The 24,496-nt window shown below is 42.3% G+C and overlaps 1 long non-coding RNA gene across 2 annotated transcripts in view; it reads right to left on the bottom strand.

Moving 5' to 3' along the window:
* The window catches only part of LOC143818163 (uncharacterized), a 41,297-nt gene extending 17,076 nt beyond the window's left edge, over window positions 1-24,221 (bottom strand). The window contains exons 1-2 of one of the 2 annotated variants that reach the window (XR_013224352.1): window positions 24,156-24,221; window positions 4,412-4,533 (exon numbers count right to left, since the gene is read on the bottom strand). This is a non-coding gene — a long non-coding RNA (uncharacterized LOC143818163). Of the gene's footprint in view, window positions 1-4,411; window positions 4,534-13,594; window positions 13,717-24,155 lie in introns of those variants that run through there. The other variant, XR_013224351.1, reaches the window with a different exon arrangement.
* Between the last annotated feature and the right edge of the window lie 275 nt (window positions 24,222-24,496).

Here is a 24,496-nt window from a genome sequence, read left to right as displayed (position 1 = left end):
AAGGAAATTCTCTGAACCCCAAAAACGCACTTAGAACCCTTGACACACAGAGAATTAGACCGCAAAACCTGAAAAACCCTCTTAACTTGCCGGACATGAGAGTCCCAGTCATCCGAAAAAATCAGAATATCATCCAGATACACTATCATAAATTTATCCAAAAAATCGCGGAAAATATCATGCATAAAGGACTGGAAAACTGACGGAGCATTTGAAAGACCAAAAGGCATCACTAAATACTCAAAGTGGCCCTCGGGCGTATTAAATGCGGTTTTCCACTCATCCCCCTGCCTGATCCGCACCAAATTATACGCCCCACGAAGGTCAATCTTAGAGAACCACTTGGCCCCCTTTATGCGAGCAAACAAATCAGTCAGCAACGGCAATGGGTATTGATATTTAACCGTGATTTTATTCAAAAGCCGATAATCAATACATGGTCTCAAAGAGCCGTCTTTTTTTGACACAAAGAAAAAACCGGCTCCTAAGGGAGATGACGATGGACGAATATGTCCCTTTTCCAAGGACTCCTTTATATATTCTCGCATAGCAGTATGTTCAGGCACAGACAGATTAAATAAACGACCCTTTGGGTATTTACTACCCGGAATTAAATCTATAGCACAATCGCACTCACGGTGCGGAGGTAGTGAACCCAGCTTGGGTTCTTCAAAGACGTCACGATAATCAGACAGGAACTCAGGGATTTCAGAGGGAATAGATGATGAAATGGACACCAAAGGTACGTCCCCATGAGTCCCCTTACATCCCCAGCTCAACACAGACATAGCTCTCCAGTCAAGGACTGGGTTGTGAGACTGCAGCCATGGCAATCCCAGCACCAAATCATCATGTAGATTATACAGCACCAGAAAACGAATAGTCTCCTGGTGATCCGGATTAATACACATAGTCACTTGTGTCCAGTATTGTGGTTTATTATTAGCCAATGGGGTGGAGTCAATCCCCTTCAGAGGAATAAGAGTTTCCAAAGGCTCTAAATCATACCCACAACGATTGGCAAAGGACCAATCCATAAGACTCAAAGCGGCGCCAGAGTCGATATAGGCGTCAGTAGTAATAGATGACAAAGAGCAAATCAGGGTCACAGACAAAATAAATTTAGACTGTAAAGTGCCAATGGAAACGGATTTATCAAGCTTTTTAGTACGCTTAGAGCATGCTGATATAACATGAGTAGAATCCCCACAATAGAAACACAACCCATTTTTCCGTCTAAAATTCTGCCGCTCGCTTCTGGACAGAATTCTATCACACTGCATGCTTTCTGGCGTCTTCTCAGTGGACACCGCCAGATGGTGCACTGGTTTGCGCTCCCGCAGACGCCTATCGATCTGAATGGCCATTGTCATGGACTCATTCAGACCCGCAGGCACAGGGAACCCCACCATAACATCCTTAATGGCATCAGAGAGACCCTCTCTGAAAGTAGCCGCCAAGGCACACTCATTCCACTGAGTAAGCACAGACCATTTACGGAATCTTTGGCAGTAAATTTCAGCTTCATCTTGCCCCTGCGATAGGGACATCAAAGTTTTTTCTGCCTGAAGTTCCAAATGAGGTTCCTCATACAGCAAGCCCAAGGCCAAAAAAAACGCATCCACATTGCGCAACGCAGGATCCCCTGGTGCCAATGCAAAAGCCCAGTCTTGAGGGTCGCCGCGGAGCAAGGAAATCACAATCCCAACCTGCTGTGCAGGGTCTCCAGCAGAACGAGATTTCAGGGACAAAAATAGCTTACAATTATTTCTAAAATTCTGAAAGCTAGATCTATTCCCTGAGAAGAATTCCGGCAAAGGAATTCTCGGCTCAGATACCGGAGCATGAATAATAAAATCTTGCAAATTTTGTACTTTCGTGGTGAGATTATTCAAACCTGCAGTTACACTCTGAAGATCCATTATTAACAGGTGAACACAAAGCCATTCAAAGATTATAAGGAGAGAGAAAAAAAAGAAAGACTGCAGCATAGACAGACTGGCAAGTGATCCAATTAAGAGCACAGAGAAAAAAAAAAAAAAAAAACTCTCAGCAGACTTCTTATTTCTCTCCTTTCTCAGCCAAGGATTTTAACCCTTTAGTGGGCCGGTCAAACTGTCATGGTCTCCATGGCCAGAGAACTAGCATAAGCCTCTATAGGAACAAGCTCTTGGAAGATGTAACTATACTGACCATGAACTAAACCTACCGCATCATCTAGAAGTAGCCAGGTAGCATGTCCTACTTTTTATCCCTATATGCCCAGCGCCGGCCGGAGAACTAAATAATGCTAGCAGAGGGAAATATAAGACCTGACTCACCTCTAGAGAAATGCCCAAAAAAGGAGACAGAGGCCCCCCACATATATTGGCGGTGATTTTAGAAGAAATAACAAACGCAGCAGGAAAATAGTTTTAGCAAATTTGAGGTCCGCTTTCTAGATAGCAGAAGACAGAAAGCATACTTTCATGGTCAGTAGAAAACCCTAACAAAACACATCCAGAAATTACTTTAGGACTCTGGCATTAACTCATAATACCAGAGTGGCAATTCCTGATCAACAAGAGCTTTCCAGACACAGTAACGAAACTGCAGCTGTGAACTGGAACCAAAATACAAAAACAAAACATGGACGAATGTCCAACTTATCTAGTAGATGTCTGGGAGCAGGAACAAGCACAGAGAGGCTTCTGATAACATTGTTGACCGGCAAGCATCTAACAGAGAAGCCAGGTTATATAGCGACACCCAGATCTAATCAGAACAGGTGAACAGGGAAGATGATGTCACAAGTTCAATTCCACCAGTAGCCACCGGGGGAGCCCAGAATCCAAATTCACAACACGTCTCACAGTGGCACTTTGGTCGCTACGACGGCACGATCCGTGACGTTCCAGCGATATCGTTACGATCTCGCTGTGTCTGACACGCAGCAGCGATCAGGGACCCCGCTGAGAATCGTACGTCGTAGCAGATCGTTTGAAACTTTATTTCGTTGCTGGATCACCCGCTGACATCGCTGCATCGGCGTGTGTGACGCCAATGCAGCGATGTCTTCACTGGTAACCAGGGTAAATATCGGGTTACTAAGCGCAGGGCCGCGCTTAGTAACCCGATGTTTACCCTGGTTACCATTGTAAATGTAAAAAAAAAACCACATACTCACATTCCGGTGCCTGTCACGTCCCCGGGCGTCCGCTTCCCTGCACTCCTCCTGCATCCTGTGTCAGCGCTGGCCGGCCGTACATCAGAGCACAGCGGTGATGTCACCGCTCTGCTTTACAGCCGCGCTTACACAGGATGCAGGAGGAGTGCAGGGAAGCGGATGCCCGGGGACGTGACAGGCACCGGAATGTGAGTATGTGTTTTTTTTTTTTACATTTACAATGGTAACCAGGGTAAACATTGGGTTACTAAGCGCGGCCCTGCGCTTAGTAACCCGATGTTTACCCTGGTTACCCGGGGACTTCGGCATCGTTGGTCGCTGGAGAGCTGTCTGTGTGACAGCTCCCCAGCGACCACACAAGGACTTTCCAACGATCACGGCCAGGTCGTATCGCTGGTCGTGATCGTTGGAAAGTTGCTGAGTGTGACGGTACCCTAAGTTGAGGCAATTTTTTCTCTAGCAACATGTCGTCTCTGGAGACTGCACAGTAGCATCTATCAGATCGCCGATAGATGCTACTGTGCAGATGCTGCTGGCGCCATTTTCAGACTAATGGTTTGTTTATGAATTAATGTATACCATCAAAACATAAATAAATACACATTATAGATGTGATCATGCTGCAATGCAGATGCAGCCGCCGCCTCCCTGGAAGATTTTTATTTAATTTAAATATATGAAATATTCATTATGCACAATAGGGAGCAGGTCACTGAAGGATCAATGACCTGTTATAAGCCATACAGTTGAATATGTGAGCAGAGCACCACATGACGACCCCCCCACAGGCACGAGAATCTCATTTACTGAAAACTTCAAATAAAAGATTAAACAGCAGCAAGACGGATTTCATCAACCAAGGTATCATTTTAATCAGTATAATGGCATCGGCCTGACTGTCTGTAGGTTACCGAGCACAATCCTGCTGACAGGTTTCATTTAACAAATGCAATTTACATTAAAAAAAAGTTCAGCACATAAATGGACATGTAGTGTAGATTTTACATCTGCATCATGCTATTTTTTTCATGGATCAGTTGTGGTATAGTTGCCCAAATCCGTAACAAAACCCTGTTTGTGGATTAGCATATTCATTTAACATGGGAATATGTGGACCACATAAGAAGCAGGACTTCTATAGCCAATTGAGGCATAAGTAATCAGCTCTTTAAAGCACATATTAATACTCAATCATTCTAGGCTACATCTCAAAATAATTTGAAATAAAAATATTGTCTTTAGTACCTGCATATTACAAGCATCACTGTGCGAGAAAAAATGAAGGAAACTCCCATGAGTCTTCTCAGTCAACATGCAGAGACCAAATATAATAAGAAAACTTGACATAATCACACGGGAAACCATAGCTGTAATAGGAAAGCATAAGTAACTTAATATATTGTACGCATCAATATAGGATTAAGGGTATGTGTCCACGTTCAGGATTGCATCAGGATTTGGTCAGGATTTTATGCAGGTAAAATCCTGACCAAATCTGCACCTGAGGTCACTGGCAGGTCACCTGCGTTGTCCTTGAGTTTTTTCTGCAATGTAAGGACATGCTGCGTTCTTAAAAGACGCGCCGCATGTGAGTTTTCTCGGGTGTGCCGCATGCGTCTTTTACTGCATAGTGGAGACAGGATTTCATGAAATCCCCTCCACTATGCTGTAACATCTGGACGCTGCATTTTTTTATGCATGCTGCTCAATGCTGCGTCAAAAATGCAGCGTTTCCTGAACGTGGACACATACCCTAAGAGAGCTACAAAAATAAAACAACACAATGTTCTATAGAATTATATGGAATGTAGAATTGCAATTTCATTTTTCCATATTTTTTGTGTTGCATTTCATATTATTAGAAGGAAAGTACCGTATTTTTTCGGACTATAAGACGCACCGGACTATAAGGCGCACCCAGGTTTTAGAGGTGGAAAATAGGGAAAAAAATATTTGAAGCAAAAAAAATGTGGTAAAATATTTAATAACATAAATAACATACTATTATATGTGGTGTTATTATATATAATAGTATGTTATTATGTTGGAAGCTGCGGGACCAGTGTGGCGTCTGTGAAGTATGATATGAAGACGCTGGAGGGTGAGTATAAGGGCTCATTTCCACATGCGAGGCACACGTCCGTATCTCGCATGTGGAAACCAAGCTCTGGCGCCGGCACTTTGGAGCGGAGCTGTGCAGCTCCATGTGTTCCTATGCGGCCGCACGCTCCGCTCTGGAGTGCCGGCTCCACAGCTTGGTTTCCACATGCGAGATACGGACGTGTGCCTCGCATGTGGAAATGAGCCCTAAGAATGGGTGCACAGGGCTTATAGTGAAAGCACCACTCCAGCACTGCAAAATAACACTGGAGTGCTGCTTTATAATCCCATGGGAGAACTATAACTCCCAGCATGTCCTGCAGATCCTATGACATGCTGGGAGTTATAGTTCACCAAAGGAGTGGCAGAGTGCTTTATTGTGTTTTGTAAAGACTGACCTCTTAATTGTGGCAGCCAGCCACACTGTTGTGAGGTAAAAGCTGGAGCATCCCATGGCTGCACACACAGAGCCCTCTCTCTTGTTGCCTTTCCACAGCGCACGCACAGGACATAAGAGGAAGCTGCAGATTCTAGGTGGGAGTCTGAAGGACCTATGATGATGTCAGAAGAGGGAGGGCTCTGAGCTGCCATGTGATACTCCAGCCCGCCCACTTCTGACATCACACAGGTCCTCCCTGTGCACCAGACAGCTCAGGGTCCAGCACAGGCAGGTAGACAGCGATCTCCTGGCCCCTGCTGCTGCTGCCTCCTCCCCCGGACACACAGATTCTCCCCGGAATCAGTGCTGGGGAAACTGTGTGTCCCTGCTTAAGTGCAGCATGGAATCAGTGCTGGGGAAACTGTGTGTCCCTGCTTAAGTGCAGCATTCATTTGCTGCTCCCGGCTCACCGCTCAGCTGATCGGTGGGCGGGGAGCAGCTAATAAATATTCACTGCACTTAATCAGCGGGGCCATGTGCTTTCCCCAGCAGCTGATTCTGGGCAGCGGGGACATCCTAAAGTGGGATAACAGTGCGATCCCACTCGCTGCTGCCCCACTCCCCACATGCTATATCCGTACTATAAGACGCACCCACACTTTCCTCCCAAATTTGTAGGAAAAAAAGTGCGTCTTATAGTCCGAAAAATACGGTAACTAAAAAAAACCTTTTGAGTAATGTTGTTAGAGTATAGTTAAAAAAGAAAATCTTACACATCCTCCGATTTCATATGGCCATTTATAAAATCAAACTGACATCTTTCAATAGTACAAAAACAATTTAGTCAGATTTCTTATCAATGTAGTGATGATGTTACAGCTTTACATTCATTTTTATGGAAAAGGGATAGCTATCATCATTAAGGAGGTGTTTCCACATTGGGGCTAGTTCACACGTTGCGTTCTTGCCTCGCATGTTTGCACAGAAAAATCACATGTTTTAAAGTAACAGCAAAGTGAATAATATTTGCAGATTTGAACCTTCAAGTGTTTTTTTTTTCAAAATTGCAGCATGTCAATTATTTCAGAGATTTTTTGCATCATTTTTCATTCATTTAAATGACTGGATTAAGACCCACGAAAAAAAACCAAACATCAAATATTGTATTTTATGGACCGTAAGATGCTACCCAAATTTTGTGTTGGAAAACAAGTAAAAAATATATTTTTAATAAAATAGGAGTCGATCTTGTAATCTGAACTTATGGTAGCTTTCCTCACTGGAGGCAGGGTCCCTACTGCAGGAAGATGGCGGCAGGTGTGGGAAGATGCTGCGGGCTCCGAGCTTGGAGGTTGTGTTGTCCAATCTTCCTCCCAAATTTGGGGGGAAAAAGGTGTGTCTTATAGTTAAACAAGACGGTATACACACAAAAACGCATGTATTTCACAACTGATTTCCTGCCAACCCCTCTAATTTTTGCAGCAGGGAAATCTGCTCAATGTGCACACATCACCTCAGATCTATTGGATAATAGAAGATATTGTAATATTTCCATGGAGGTCGTATTCTCTCCCTGTATTGTGTGGTTTTCCTCCAACTCCTCAAAGACATACTGATAAGGAATTTAGATTGTGAGCTCCAATCAGGACAGTGATGATGATGCATGTGATGCTGTCTTTTTGTGATGCTGTGCTTTTTCCTATCTACATGCAAAAAGGAGAATCTAATTCCCAAAGGACTCTGGATTACAAACCCAATTCTTCATACCTACAACACCCATTATGCTCAGAACCTGTGTCACAGGACTTCTGAGAGATTAAGGAATCATCTTTTGCATGTCTGCTACAGCATAAAGAGTAAAGTCCAAGGGCAATTTGAAACCCTGAGGAAAACACTTACAGAAGACACAGAGCAAAAATTACAACAATATTACAACAAACTACGGAACCATCTAATTCATAACAAGGAAAAGAAACTGCACAGATTGCACCTCAATTCAGGACTCTATGCAAACAGATACAAAACAAAGCCTAAACCTGACAACTTGGACAACCACTCCATTCCAGACACAAATAACTGTCATTAATCTCTCAGATTATAAACCCAACAAAGTGGAGCTGGCTGTGCTTTCCAGAGGACTCTCATTTTGTCCTACTAAGGCCCTGGATAAAACTGAACTCTGCAGTGATATGGAACATTTTTTCAGGAGACTGCTTCTGAGGGAATATTTCAATGATACAGAAGATTCGGAACCCACCTGGACTGAAGGAAAAGGGATCCTAACAACAAAGAAGAGGTCAGACTGGACACCTCCACCGGGACGCAACCCTCATTTGGATAACTATATAGACTCCTTCAGACATTTGATAAAATCCACCATCATAGATACTAACAGGACACAAGCATCCAACATCAGTGCCCAGGAGAGAAAGGCCATACAGTCTCTGAAAACCAACAAAGAAATCATCATCAAACCTGCTGACAAGGGTGGTGCAATAGTCATGATGAACACATCAGACTATATGAAGGAAGCAAACAGACAACTTATGACCACACGCTACTACAAAAAATTGGAGTCAGATCCTACACAGGATTATTACAAGGAACTAAACAAGTTGGTATCTTGTCTGCCCGACGAATCCATAAGAGCCAATGACCTGATACCAGAAAGTCCAAGAACAGGGACATTCTACATGCTTCCCAAAATCCACAAATCTGGAAACCCAGGAAGACCAATTATTTCATGTGTGGGCACCCTTACTGAGCAGGTATCTGGATGGGTAGAGGGTATTCTTAAACCCCTGGTAAAAGATACACCCAGCTTCATTCAGGACACAACTGACCTATTGAATAAACTATCAGCAATAGATCCTCTACCAGAAGGAACCATCCTGGCCACCATGGATGTGGAATCTTTGTACTCCAATATCCCACACCAGGATGGATTAAATGCCTGCAAATTCTTCCTGGAAAACACAGGGACTGATGCAAATTCTGTGGTGAAACTTATAAAATTCATCCTCACCCACAATTACTTTGAGTTTGACAAGAAGATCTATCTACAGGAGACTGGCACAGCAATGGGAAGAAAAATGGCCCCACAGTATGCAAATCTTTTCATGGCCAAGCTTGAAAGCGACTTTTTGTCCTCATGTCCCATCAGGCCTCTGGCCTACTACCGCTACATTGATGATATTTTAATCATCTGGACAGAGTCTGAGCCACAGCTAAAGACGTTCCATGAACATTTTAATCAATTTCAACCCACCATCAACTTGACACTCAACTACTCCTGCACTGAAATTAACTTTTTGGACACCATCATTAAGCTGCAGAACAATAAAATAGAGACATCCCTGTATCAAAAGCCAATCGACCGTCCAACATACCTTAAATGGGACAGTTTCCATCCAAAGCACATAAAAAACTCCATTGTCTACAGCCAAGCCATCAGATACAATCGTATATGTTCCAACCCAATGGATAGAGATGAACACCTGGGTCGCCTCAGAAAGACCTTTTTGAATCAGGGCTACCATCCAAGAACAATTGAAAATCAGATCACAAGAGCCACCAGAATATCAAGGAATCACCTGCTACATTACAAAACTAAAGAAGAAAATAACCGGGTACCTCTAGTAGTTACCTACAATCCAAATCTGGAGGCGCTAAGGGGAGCTGCACGGAAATTACAACCTTTACTGCAAAAAGATGCCCGACTACAATCTATTTTTCCAGACCCCCCACCACTGTGTTTTAGGCAGCCCCCAAATCTATGAAGTATCATTGTCAGAAGCTCCCTGTCCTCTCCAAGAGCTGCAGGTACCTTCCCTTGCAACCAGAAAAAATGTAAAACCTGTCCATTTATAATGACCACGGACAAGATAAAGATCCCCAATTCACATCAGGACTACAAGATACCAGGTACTTTTAGCTGCATCACTTCTAATGTGGTGTACCTAATTATTTGTACTAAATGTCCAACTGGGGGTCTGTATGTGGCGGAGACAGGGCAAAAACTGAGAACAAGGATGAACTCTCACCGCCATACAATAAGAGAAAAAAGAATGGATATACCTGTGGCAATACATTTCTGTCTCCCAAATCATAGCATTATGGACATGAAATTACTTGTATTGAAAGGTAACTTCAAATCGCAGAAAGACAGAAGAGTCTGGGAATATAAACTGATGACGACCTTTGACACTCTAACTGCAGGAATGAATGTGTCACATGGATTTATGCCTTTTTACATCAATTAAGGAACTTGCCCATCAGACCATGTGGGGTCATCACAACAGAGACCCTAATCACAGGACAATAAAACAATCCTTATCTAAGAATTGGCCCAATATTTATGGACGTAACTGTTTATCACCCATGGTAATTCTGCTTCATGTCACCTGGCTTATCCATGGTCTTTTTCCCCTCTTTTTTTTTTTTTTTTTCTCTATACTATGTTGTCCATAAATATGTGATTCTTCAGAATTTGTTTTAGTCTTTGCCTGATGAAGAGACGTATGTAGTCTCGAAAGCTTGCAATTTGTTACCATCTTTTCAGTTAGCCATTAAAAGGTATCAACCACTGAGGACTCTCAATTCTAAATATTTTTCTGTGATGCTGTGGAAATTTAAAGTGCTATAAAAGCAAGAAAAATAAATAAATGTGTTATGACCTTCTGATTAGTTACTGACAGCTAAAACTCCTAGAAAGGGCTAGTTAATGAGAATCTATCACGAGGTTTTTTGCTATGTAATCTGAGAATACCATGAGGGGGAGAGACACTGATTACAGTGATGTGTCACTTACTGCACTCTATTTTGCTGTTTTAATACAATCAGTGTTTTATCAGCAGAAGATTATCACTACTAGACAACTGGCTTTGTGCCTGCTCGTCCAAAGATGCACTGATTAGCAGCTTTCTGTTACTATACATTGTACACAGAAAGCTGCTAATCAGTGATGTGGGGTGGGTTATACAGAGCTCAACATCTCAGCTCTGCTAAGTCTGCAGAGAAAAATGCTGTGATTTTATTATATCTGGTGCACCTAGTAAATTAAGGACACATTATTGGAACCAGGGTCTCTGCCCCTACCTCATGTTTCTGTCAGATTTCAAACCTGCTGACAGATATCTACTAAGTGCTGTTGATCTGTAAAGTGGTTTTGTAAGTTTAAAAAAAACAAACACTACTTTACTTTATTTGTCTATGGTTTGTGTCTGATATAGTAGCTCAGCTCCAAGTGACCATTGCAGAGCTGTAATATAGAATAGTAGTGATCCAGCCTAAAGAATTTGCCTGTATTTGTCATTAAATGGGTATATCCAGCACTTAAAAAAATTTGTGCCAAAGTATTAATAGGCAGGTAGTTGCTACCTACCTGCCTGTTGTTCCCAGTCCCATCCTATGCCAACACGGAGCAGTCACAGACTTCCACTGACATCATGTCAACAGAGCATCAGTTTCTTTTCCTGTTGACAGGGCGGAACCATTTGTGTCATGCTGATTGACATCCAGCTTCCCCCAATTAGGCTGCGGAGAGACAGCTGTCACTCAGCATAACAATTGGGGGAAGCCGGATATCAATCAGCATGACACCAGTATTCCCGCCCTTTATTTTAAAGTCTCGGATATCCCCTTTAAATGTGTTATCTCCTCAAAAAGATCATGCCATATCTAAAAATGCTGATAATATCTATTGCAAAGTGTTTTAAAGCTATTTCAGCATAAAAAAAAAAAATTCTTAAGCTTTTTTTGCTTCTATGCGTCCACTGCTAATTTGTGTTGCTGTTCAGTTTCCTTCTCATTTTGGCAGCTGATTATATTATTCCTTCTTCTTTTTCCTGCTCATAGGTTACATACCATAAGTTCCAGGACAGGTAAATCTGATCTGTCACCAGGTACGTCTATACAAGCTGCAGGTTGCTTAGCTTGGTGTAACAGCGTGACTGTATAATCCCTTTTGAAATTTTGAAGAATATCTATTGGCTATGGGAAAAACATAATGGCTGTAGATACAATTCTAAGACTTTTCTCAAATATTTGTCACTAGCAAATCATTTGATTTTATGTTTATTTTACTTTAATGAGCTCAAAACCTGTCGAGAATCTCTCTGCAACTGTGAGAAATGGGTGAGAGTACTTCTATACAGCATATGATTGACTGAGTCTTGTGTTCTGTCTGGATTTGGCTTATTTTGCCATTTTGTCTACATATTGTTCCATGGAATATAATGGGAGAATTGATTCAACTATTTTTCTCAGAAATTCTCCAAAAATAAAATTCATCAATGCATCCCAATGACAGAACATCAACCAAATGCAAACATATTCCTCAAATCCAGCTAGTAGCCTGAACTTTACTTCTTACAGACTATTGCTATTTAGCAGTTATGTAATAAGCTGTCCCTATGTACTATGTAGTACAGAAAGTCAAAGAAGGAAGAGACATGTGCCTCTAAAGGGATAATCTGCAGGAAATGCTGTGTGTAAAGGCATTAGTCACAATTCATCAAGACTGGCGAAGTTCACGTTGGTCTTGATTAGGGACGTCTTGGAGCCAGAAGCTCATGATTCATTACGAGGCTTTCAGTCATGGGGAGACTTTAGTCACCGCTCACAGCACAGCTCACTCTACTGTGAATGGCGGCTGTGAGCACGCGCTGGCACTTTGAATGACAGCTGGCTCTCCTGCGTACATCTGTAGAGAGCGAGCTGTCAATTGAAGTGCTGGTGAATACTTACCGCCACCCTAAACTGTACTTGCTCCGTGGACCACCCCTATGACTGAAAGCCGGCAACTGCCAGGAAATAATACGTTCATTTTCTCTGCTTACCTGCAAATTATCCCTATTACTGCAGGTGAATAGCGTTTCCAAGATGACAGGCTCTTTTTTTTATCCCTGAGTCATTAAGGAGTTACATGATTATACACTTTACACCTTACTATGTAGGATACTGAACAAAGTAATTTAAAGGGGTGTCTGAAATCAAAGTTTAATTTAATCCTAAATGTCTATTTAATCTGATCTCTTCTGTAATATAATTAAATATTCCCTACCAATCCCTCTCCATCTCTAATCTATTTTCATTTTCTTTTACTTCCATTTTGATGACATTCCATTTGGGATTCCCTAGTGCATGCTGGGATAGGTCACTGCTGCAACCTCTGACCCCACCCTGAAACAAAGCGTCATTAGTGACGTCCATTTCAGTGGCTTTACTGAGCATGTGTCTTGTCAATTCTGGCATATGCTTAGCATCAGGTATATGCTAGCAGAGCTACCATGCGTTTCCCTTAAATGCTCAGTGACATTGCACTACTCACCGGCTCTAATGAGAAGTGATGGGCCGGCAAGAGAGCCGACGGCCGGCCCAGCCTCTGCCCCCTGATGACCTACAGTTTGAGTATCCCGGCACTCACTGGGTTTTCTTCAACAAAACATCATCAAAATTATGCTTTAAAAAAAAGGAAGATATAATAGAGGGAGAGAGGGAAAATGTGGAATCTTTAATTAAACTATATTAGAAAAGTGATTAGATTGTTCCATTAGGTAAACATTTAGGAGTAAATTATAATTTGGCTTCGGTCCTCGCCTGTAAATATATAGTATTTAAGAAGTGCTATTACACAAGTATTTGTAAACGGTAACTCCGCTGATGAATACACATGCGGATGTGCAGATCTTTCAGGATATGTGAGCAGCATGTGAACGGGCATACTTGTCTTCTAGTGTGCAGCCTTAGAATGTTCTGCTGGAAAAAACAATATTAGTCTGAATTTAGAAAAAAGAAGACAAATGCGAAACAAAAATGCATTAGCATAAAGTCATTACTCAGCCGTCTCCTAAGGAATAATGCTCTGTGTACAGTAGATTTAGTCCTGCACAAGTGACAAGCAAAGATTAAAGTAAAGACTTGAAAATGTAGCAAAATATTTTACTCACCTATCTGTATCGTCGCTTGTTTTAAATCATAAGCTGAAAATCCTCACACCATATCTCAGCATGGGGTGTCATTGCTATCTTTTATATGCCACGGTTGGAGGCATAGCACTGACATCAAATACAGATTTCTTTGGCACCTAGAAACCATCATTTTTATTGCTCTTCTGATGTCAAACTGTTGTGCAAAAAGATTTTGTGCTACCCTGGTGCTGCACTTACTATAGTCCAATGTCAGTGTTTCCATGCTAATATAGAGCATATTACTGAGGACAATTCCTACATTGTGGTACTATAGCTCTAGAAATGTAGTTACACAGATATCTTGCCAATATTACATGGTAGTCTGCAGCTTTGTGGTTTATTATAACTGTTGCTTATTAATATGTTGCTTATTGCATAACTGTATATTAGATCATTTTTAAAATTTAATTGCATTACACCTATTTTTTAATATCTACCAAATGCTATTGTCTTTGCGAGTAGTTTGTAAAACAAAGATGAAAATATACTTGTGGTTATATTTTTCTAAGACACTGGCAGCATTAGCTGCCTGAAGATTGGATTTGTATTGGTGGCAACGGGAAGCTCTAATTTTTACAAGTATATGTGTGCAGTTTGAAATTAAAAACTTGAAGGTTGTTAAGTGCCCTGAAGCAGCCTAGCTAAACTCCTCTCATGAGCCATAGCAGCAGCTAAGACGGACAATAATAAAACGGACCCCTACACCTAACTTCCCTGCATCTATCCTCCCCAGGCCCACCACTTTTCCCCCTCTCTCCCTGTGTCGCCAAGTGGAAATATTCTGTAAATTAGTTATGCAAGAACGTAAAATGATTCTGACAGGCAGGGTACATGACAACTTAACTATGGCCCAGAGGAGAGCATTATGGGAACTGAGATCACTTGGGGACAAGGTTCTCAAACCTGTGGATAAGGGGGGATTGTGATGGTTTGTCCAGTTAGGATGTATGAGCGGGGGGCTTTTAGACAGTTAAGAGACAGAGACCTATTCGTCCCTTGCATATAACCTTGTTTCCTCTTTCCAGAAGGATCTTTTACAAATTCTTCACTCGGCGCTCTCTCAAGGAGTGATTAAAAAAAAATCTTTGAGGGCTTATCTAGTTCTCGGTTGTTCTATTGGTGCAGCGCCAGTGTATATTTTCTTTTATATGAGATTCAAATTCTCATAAAGTGGATATACTTCAGTCCTGTTAGTTTGTCGTATATCAGCCAGCCACTTTCTGCCACTTACATTGTGTTGTTATATACACTGGGCCTGACTTTTGGTTCAGTCTCCCCCCAAAAAAAGTGAGATTCAAATTCTCATAAAGTGGATATACTTCAGTCCTGTTAGTTTGTCGTATATCAGCCAGCCACTTTCTGCCATTTACATTGTGTTGTTTTATGCACAGGGCCTGAGTTTTGGTTCAGTCTCCCCCCAAAAAAGGGAGATTTAAATTCTCAACAAGTTTTTATACACCTTCTACCTTGTTTTACAGTACCATATAACGGTTGTTATTTTGGTTAGATTTTCCAAAAAATCAGGAAGTCTGGTGAAAGAGCCCATGGGCGGTGGTTGCCAGCTGGAACTGATGGTGGTGGTGGTGCATCTGGTGGTAGTGGTAAAAGCACAATAGCACCTAAGGCTGGAGGTGTTGAGCCACCTGGTGCCACCTGGCACACCCGTGCAATTTGCCTGGACAGGTGGGTGGGCCCACTCTTAGGCGACGGCACTGGCACAGGGTCCCTCATAGTACAATGAAGTGTCTCTGATGGTAGTGGTGCACAACCAACGTCATACACACCATTGTAATATGAGGGGCCCTGTGCCAGTACCGCCACCCACGAGAGAGTGTTCCCCCCCAGCTTGAACAGTGCTCTACCACTTGCAATACTTACCTCTCCCTGCTCCACCACTGTATAGTCTGTGCTGTTACATCCTTCAATGGCACTGCCAATACAAATTTGTTGAAATGATAGATGATAGTTAAAATATTCAGGGGCCCTGGCCTCCATTTAGACCAGCTAATACTTTGCGCCTACTTCCACTGTCTGCTACTCAGCAGAGGAGCCCACCCCTGTACCTAGCTATGCCACCTGTTTATTTATGAACAATTTTTTGGCAGACATTTAGCCCACGTTATTATTTGGGCCTACTAACTGTGTCTGCCACTCATTACAGTTTTCCTCCACTGAACAAAGCAATGCTGCCTGTTTAGTCCTGTTACCACATTTGAACTGCATTTAGCCTACTTTATTATTTGGGCCTACTAACTGTGTCTGCCACTCATTACAGTTTTCCTCCACTGAACAAAGCAATGCCGCCTGTTTAGTCCTGTTACCACATTTGAACTGCATTTAGCCTACTTTATTATTTGGGCCTACTAACTGTGTCTGCCACTCATTACAGTTTTCCTCCACTGACCAAAGCAATGCTGCCTGTTTAGTCCTGTTACCAATTTTGAACTGCATTTAGCCTACTTTATTTTTTGGGCCTGTATCTGTGTTTCCTCCTCATCCTGCCCATTGCCCAGCCACTGCTAGATGAGTCTGCTGGTACATTGACCCAGATCACTACATTCCCCTTGCACTCTACACAGCCAGAATCTGACCCTGCTGAAAGTCAATTTCCCCTTCCCGCATACTATACCACCTTACACGGGGACAAAGAGGAAGGTGCAGATGAAAGTGCAGGTTCCTTCATCAGGTGGGAGGGGGGCATACTCATTGGCGACATCACTGTCACAGGGCCCTTATAGTACGCAAAAGTGTCTCTGCCAGTGGGAGGTGCCACCCGCCGTCAAACACACTGCCGTAATATGAGGGGCCCTGTGCCAGTGCCAATGAGTGGGCCCCCCTGCTTGCTCAGGATCACAGCACTTGCAAAGTTGAAATACTTACCTCTCCCTGCTCCACCGCCGTGACGTATTCCACGTTCCTGGGCCCACGAAAATCTTGAGCCAGCCCTACCCCCCCACAACTTTAGCCAAATGACCCCCAGTTTTCAATGCCTAACTATTATTATAAAGTAAATTAAGATTGTCAAGCTTAAGTAATAAGAATTGATGTTTTTGGCATTAAAATGGGCACTGAAGGTGGTTTCCTGTCCTCCACTCACTGCCGACTTTGATTCCCCATTGACTTGCATTGGATTTCGTGTTTCAGTCGGCCCCCGACTTTTCGCAATAATTGGCCGATTTCACCCGACTCGACTTTTGACAAAGTCGGGTTTCCCAAACCCCTACTCGATCCGAAAAAAGTAAAAGTCGCTCAACTCTAGCGGGAATCGCTATATTGACGATTTATTGCTCATCTGGCAGGGCTCTGCCTATGACCTTTTTGATTTTATGTCTTACCTCAATAAGAATGACTATAACATTAAGCTTACATATAAATTTCATAGGCAACAGATCTATTTTTTGGACATTTAGATTCTTGTGACCGATGACAATAAGGTTCAAACCGACGTCTTTAGGAAAGAGACGTCGGTAAATGCCCTTTTACGTGCCTCATCAGCCCATACTCCATACACCATGCAGCCTATCCTGATAGGCAAATTCCTGCGGATCAGAGGTTTGTGTTCCAGCAATGAATGTTTTGAGAGGCAGGCATTGGACCTTTGGGATAGGTTTCATGCAAGGGGGGGATATAGCAAATAATGCATAAAGCAGGGTTATCAGAGGGCTAAAGCATCCAGCCATGGCCAGCTCCTGTCTGGCTTCAGGAGGGTTCAAAATGAGCCCCACAAAATCAGATTCATTTCTACATATAATAATCAGTGGGGCACAATTCACAGCATTCTCGATAAACATTGGCTAATTTTGAGGACGGAACTCAACATAGGTGGATCACTCCCCGAGAGATTGCTGATTGCAGCAAGGAGAAGAAGAAGCCTAAAAATTATTTTGGTAAAGAGCCATTATGTGGCCACTCCTCTAATATTTTATATGGGGAAACCACGTCAGGGGTGTTTTCCATGTGGGGCATGCTGCAACATTGAACGGGTCGCCATTTTTGGTTCTTCTGATGGAAAACAAGTTTTCCAAATCAGAGAATATATTTCATGCAGTAGTCACTTTGTGGTATATTATGCCTCGTGCCCCAATGGTTTAATTTACGTGGGCCTTACATCAAGGCAAATATGAATATGGACCAGGGAACATGTTAGGGACATTAAGGCAGCCCAGTCTGTTGAAAATTTAGCATCCCTTAAGATGATTCCCCGCCATTTCATGCTGTGGCCATGCCTGCAACTCTGATTTATTAAAGCTATGTTGAATCGATCGAGTACATGGAGGCATCAGAGGAGGTGATCTAAAACACAGGCTGGTGCAGCTTGAAAGCCACTATATCATGAGATTGGGTACTATGACCCCTTCAGGGCTCAATGAAAAATTGAGGTTCTCATCCTTTTTGTAGGGTGCGTTCTGTATCTGTGGACCCTGTGCCTTTTAATGATCTTCATTTGGTTATATGCCTGTGGAGTATTTTTAATTTACTTTTATTCTAATTTGTGTGTTTTTGTGTTTTCACTTATTTTATTAGCGGATGTTATCTCAGCATTGGATTTTGTGCCTCATTTATGACATCTTTGAATATTCTTTGAATATTCCCCCTGATGTTTTTTGCTCATCAAGCAACTTGTGGACATAAGGGGTCACCTTATTTGTGAAATTTGTACTGTATTTGCTAATGTTTCATAGCACAATGTGATATATAGACGGTCTGTTCCCTATATATGTACTCTTTTCTTTGGAAGATAATGTTATCTATATGTCTGTGGGGTTTTTTCTTCATTGATGGGATCTTAATATTATCATTACATTTGCCCTTTTTCTAGCCCACATTTAATATGGCTACCTCTGTTATCTTACATGGCGCTTGTTCCGGTCTCTCCTTTTCTACCACAAGTAATGCATGGGACCGGCACTTCCTGTTTGCCTGCGTCTCAAATGGTGTCTCCATGGAGCGGTGCATTCCAATGACCTCAAAGGAACACTTGTTCCCTATACTCACCGCTACCGTGACACCAGATGTGACATTGTCGGTGGCGGAAGTCTCGCCCTCATGGCACCTCCTGCAGAGAACACACTGCCCCCCCGAAGAAGCAACAGCGAAGTGCGCGTCGGGGCATCAGCACAACGGTTTGGCATACTAATTATGGGTGAGAGGCTTTTACATTATTTGTTTACATGCACATGTCACTTTATAACTATCTATCAATGTGTTTGGCAATCTCCCTATACTTATACACTGATTAGGTTACAATTATAAAGAATGGAGTTTGACAAACATCATGATGCTTCCTCTTTCTCCATTTTAAGAATTTCTGTGGGACAACCTTAGTTCATATATACATTTTTGGCATTCAACAGTATGTACTGTGATATAAATTTCTACCCGGGTGTCTTGGGTTCTCCTGCTTGGTCAAATTGTATGACTCCCTTTGCTCCATGGTTGCATTGCTGGCCACCTATCTATTATTATAAGAAATTATTTTTTGGCATATGGATTTGTTGACATTAGTATTGTTTTGTCTATGTGTATTTATTGATTGGACATAGCAAGTCTTTAATATTTAGCTAGCCTTTTTTGAGTTTATTCCATACCACTATAAGGCTATATAAACTCTCTATGTCTCCTTTTCACTCTCTATAGTTTTTGGAGAATATCCTTTATTAAGGAATATGCATTTTGTTGCACTGCATCAGTTCTGGTATGCTCTTATAATAAAACAAAAATGTAGAACCGGTTGTTGTTTCTTAACCAAGCACTTTTACAACATTTTCTTTAAAGCAGCATTTTATTTTGGTGCTGGAGTAGTCGTCTGGTGACCCAGGACCTGGGGCCCCTTCCCTGTCCCTAACGCTAGGGGCGCTCTAGCTCGCCCTGTTCCTACTTCTGATGGTGAAGAAGCCGTGTCCATGTACCTTGCCTTAGGTCGTGAATCTGCCCTCAGTCTGTACCCTTCCCCACCCGGGGAAGATGGGAGTTGTAGTTTACCATAATACACCAACCAGACTAACAAAGTAATACAAACAGAAATAACAGAAAATACCAGCTATACAAAAATACTCACACATACAACAGAGGAATTGGGTTAAATCAAAGTAGGAGAAGAAAATTAATTATCACACACTCAAAACCTAGCGACTGTCACAGATAAATCCACCATACGCCTTCTCCAGTAATAGCCATCAACAGCCATGTAGCAAAAGCTATCTCTGACAATGAGTAATAGCCAGGGCCCAGATTATATAGCAGATGGGAGTGGCTAACATAAAGATGAGGAGAGTAGGGTGCACCTACAATATTAGACAACATGTATATTGAAAAGGTTATAGTTTTCAGGGTGCTACACCTTGTAAAGAGAGCAATATGAACTGGGGAGAAAAAGACCAAAACAAAGAATGGTGTGCACACCTGATTCAAAACAAGAATATAAGCTTTATTGGAAACCTTGAACATACACAACACCCCTGAATGATGTATACATGGGACAATTTCCAATACAAAATACAATATGTGGAGATCCACTAATATCTAGGTAGAAAAGATCTCGCTAAAAAGAGTATAGGTCATAGGACCAAATATAACCAAATATAAACAGTAAATACAGATGTAACTACAGTAATCACCCTCACCTGGCAACCAAACAATAGATGGTTACCAGTAAAAAGACTATGCAAAATAAAAAATCATGTACTACAAGGAGGAGAGAGAGTATCATGGGTCAATTTGAAATGCATGGTATGAAAGACCAAGCCAGATAATCTGGACAAAAGATGGAAAAGAGAGGGATGGGGGAGGGGAAGGAGAAAGGGGATGGATAATACAGAAAGCGTGAGGCTTGGTTGCGAGACAATAGAAAAAGCTACAGAGGAATATCTGCAGATAGAGCTACCATGCTCAAAAGAAGCTCCTGCAGGAGGCCATAATAGGCAAAGAGGTCCCAAAGATCAGGGGTGTGGGGAAAGGCCCCACGCGTATCGCTGTTCAAGACAGCTTTGTCAGGGGAAGTTTGTCTTCAGATCCAAATGCACCAATATTCATGGAAGGGTATAATTGAGAACAAGTAGTTCTCTGGTGTGAAGGGATCAACCAGTCAGCAGCAGGAGGTGTGACGAGCGGCTGTGGTGTCTGGTGATTAGAATTGATGCGGTTCCAGACACAGAGCTGGAAGTAACATAATGCACTTAAGCAGTATGATGCCTGAACAGCATGAACATAGACCAGAGTGTCCAGTCAAAAGTGAGGAAAAACGCACATGCGCAAGAAGAAAACAGTGTGGTATGGGCAAAATTACCCATAATGTACAAAGTGAGGAGTGAGACAGGTGCGCATGACTATGGTCCCTTAGTCCATGCCTGATGTATGGAATAGAAAAGCATAGCCAGTAGTGGAGTATATAGAAAGCCTAGGTATCAGACAGATCCTGGAAAGCTCTAAATAGAGCTCCAGGACAAAGCAAAGATGCCGCTAGGAGCTTGGATATATGGAAACAACCCAAAAAGGACCCTCTCCATGAAGAAGATGTATGCCTGTGGATATTTTTAAGAATGAGTTCAAATAAATTAATAAATAAATGATATCTTGTAGAGAAGAAAGCCCATAATGATATAGTTTAATCCTGAACAAAAAATAATACATGAAACAACAAGGGATATATGAAAAGCATATACCATGCATTTCACAAAAAGAGAATTATATAAAGGACAGGATGTGATATATACCATGCAAAGAGTATGGAAAAGGGGGGAAAGACAAGCCCATAATATGGCAGTCCTGTATCCAAAAATAGGGGTACCATAAGGTTATGTATGCCACAATGACAAACTAGATGAAAGGGTATAAACTACCTGAAGGTGATGTGTATAGGGCTGGGTACTGGAAAAATGAAAGGATAAGGTGATGTAAAACAATAATAATATAATAATATAAATGATGTAGAAGGTGGGTCTGGCAGAGGGAGAATGGAATAGTCATAATAATAATGACAAGAAAAACAATACTGACCATGACACTACTACTAATAATGTTATTAATGTAACCCAGGAAATAAAGCATATGAAACACGAAAAAAAGACCTCTTTGTGGAAACAGAGCCTAGTGGTCCCGTGTTGGATGTTAGTCCAACCAGACAATTCCAATAAGGGCAAATATCATGGATGAGGTCCAGGTGTGTGTGTGGGAAGATGTCCAAGATGATGAATCCAAAGCATTCATGGATAAGAGAGGACCAAGATCTCAGGTGAAATAGTGGCTTAAGGTACCGTCACATTAAGCGACGCTGCAGCGATAGCGACAGCGATGCCGATCGCTGCAGCGTCGCTGTTTGATCGCTGGGGAGCTGTCACACAGACCGCTCTCCAGCGACCAACGATGCCGAGGTCCCCGGGTAACCAGGGTAAGCATCGGGTTGCTAAGCGCAGGGCCGCGCTTAGTAACCCGATGTTTACCCTGGTTACCAGCGTAAAAGTTAAAAAAACAAACAGCACATACTCACCAGCGCGTCCCCCAGCCTCTGCTTCCTGACACTGACTGAGCTCCGGCCCTAACAGCACAGCGGTGACGTCACCGCTGTGCTTTCACTTTCAGTTTAGGGCCGGCGCTCAGTCAGTGTCAGGAAGCAGAGGCTGGGGGACGCGCTGGTGAGTATGTGCTGTTTGTTTTTTTAACTTTTACGCTGGTAACCAGGGTAAACATCGGGTTACTAAGCGCGGCCCTGCGCTTAGTAACCCGATGTTTACCCTGGTTACCAGTGTAAAATATCGCTGGTATGGTTGCTTTTGCTGTCAAACACGGCGATACACGGCGACCTAGCGACCAAATAATGTGCAGACCTTCTAGCAGCGACCAGCAATTTCACAGCGGGATTCTGATCGCTGCTGCGTGTCAAATACAGCGATATCGCTCCCTAGGACGCTGCAACGTCACAGATCGCTGGCGACGTTGCTTAGTGTGACGGTACCTTTACAGTGCACAGCTGAGTGCCTAAAGCAGGAAAGCTTCCAGGAGTTCTCAATTGAGCAATTTAATCCCATCACTGCTAGAAGCAACCTACACTGTTTAATATGAAGGTGAACGTCTTCTACCAGTGCAGGAGTAGGAAAAATCAGACTCAGCTGTTTTTTGTCTACTCTCTGTCGAGGTAAACCCTTGACACACAGCCCCTTCTAATATACACTACTTGTCAGCTGCTGTCTTCTTCTTCTCCCAGCGCCGATCTGGTCCTGATTCGCCATCTTGAGACTAAGCAGAAGTCAGAGGTAGTGGTCACAAGCTACCATTGTAAGTCTATGAGACTTGTTTGGCTTTCATAGACTTCCATTGAGTAGTGACCACCAGTGCATCCAGCAAACACTTTAGTGACCTGGCAGGTCAGGAGCTGCAAAAGACGACTGGAGCGGCGCTGATGACAGAAGAAGACGACAGATGGAAAACTATATAAGTTAAATTTTTCCAGTGGTGAAATAAAAAAAAAAACATGCTGGTGTGATGCTTTAAGGTTTGGCTGGCGAAATTATTCTCCAAATTAAGAGAACAAACTAAAATTGTGAATATCAATTTCTAATTGGTAATATAGCATCAGCTTATTATGCAGGTCAACAAACAAATTGCTGTAATTCACAAATAAATATGACTGAGTTTGTTGATGCCAAGGTGACAAAGACTCTCGCTTTGCCCTTACTGAAATTAGGTTTTCCATTGAAAGTCAAAAACTCGCACAAAGGGTGTTGTGAATTGTGTAATTTTGTTGTTGCTATTTATTTTTAAAGCCAAATTTATGCTTTTATTTTCTGCCCATAAACTTGCACTATCTAAATATAATAAAACCCATTAATCACCTTCCCCTGCCCCAGTGCTAGCTTTGACTATGTTGGCGATGCCAAGACTACAGAGCACGTGACATGTGTAGCCATTTGCTAGTTTCAGTGGCTCTGTTGATAAAGATGGCAATAGCCACTGAACCCAGTGATTGACTGGAGCTGTCATCAATTTTGTTTAGAAAAAACTATGTCTACAGCAAAATGAATTATTTTCTGATGATACATTCTATCTATTGTACCAGACATACTGTATGTAAGGGCTGGCTGGCAAATTTTGCTCGGGGTGCAAGTGTAATGCCGTGATGCACTACAATGACATAGGTCACACACTATGTGTTGTGCAGATGTTATCACTTCGCTATGGCAGGGACATAAATAAAAGAAAACAAAGTTGGTAAGGCCAGGGTGCAATTAGTTAACCTGTGTTTACTGGTAGTGTGATGTAATGTGGTGCAATCCAAACAGTCCAGAAAACAGGGAGGCCGCAGTGGCTATCGATAAATTGTACTTGTTGCATGAATACACAGGTACATTCAGATAAACAATGGTTTAACAGGGATTCAATTCCATTGCAGCAATCACAGTTACTTTTCGGTATAGTAATGCAGATATAACAATGGTGGAGTGATTCCTGAGTCTCAACTTTTGCTTATATGCACAGTCCTTGTCTCCCAGCTTTCTCAAACTGAGGCTGTGTTTTCTCTTTTACAGGAATTCTGGCTGTTTCTTACCTGTTACTTCACTTTTTCTAGAGGACTACACTCTGCACACACAATGTCACCTTCTCTCTCAGTGCTATGCCCAGGATTTGGTCATGTGGTCTAACCATGTGACCTTATGTTCATATATGGAAAGATAATTCACTGTATACATATATAAACAACTACTATGTACTTGATCCTCTCTTCTCTACACACTGCCCCTATTGGACAAACAATTGGTAGATTTGGGTTCCAGTATAATCTCTATGCTGACAACACCCAATTATAAACTTCTTCACTGGACATCACCTCCACCCAAATACAAAATACCAAGTATTGTTTGTCTGCTGTCTCTAACACCATGTCTTCCT

Source organism: Ranitomeya variabilis, chromosome 3 (assembly GCF_051348905.1).
Source record: "Ranitomeya variabilis isolate aRanVar5 chromosome 3, aRanVar5.hap1, whole genome shotgun sequence".
NCBI classification, from domain to species: domain Eukaryota; kingdom Metazoa; phylum Chordata; class Amphibia; order Anura; family Dendrobatidae; genus Ranitomeya; species Ranitomeya variabilis.
The sequence above is the reverse complement of the archived record's forward strand: the minus strand, read 5'-3'. Positions and strand labels throughout refer to the sequence as shown.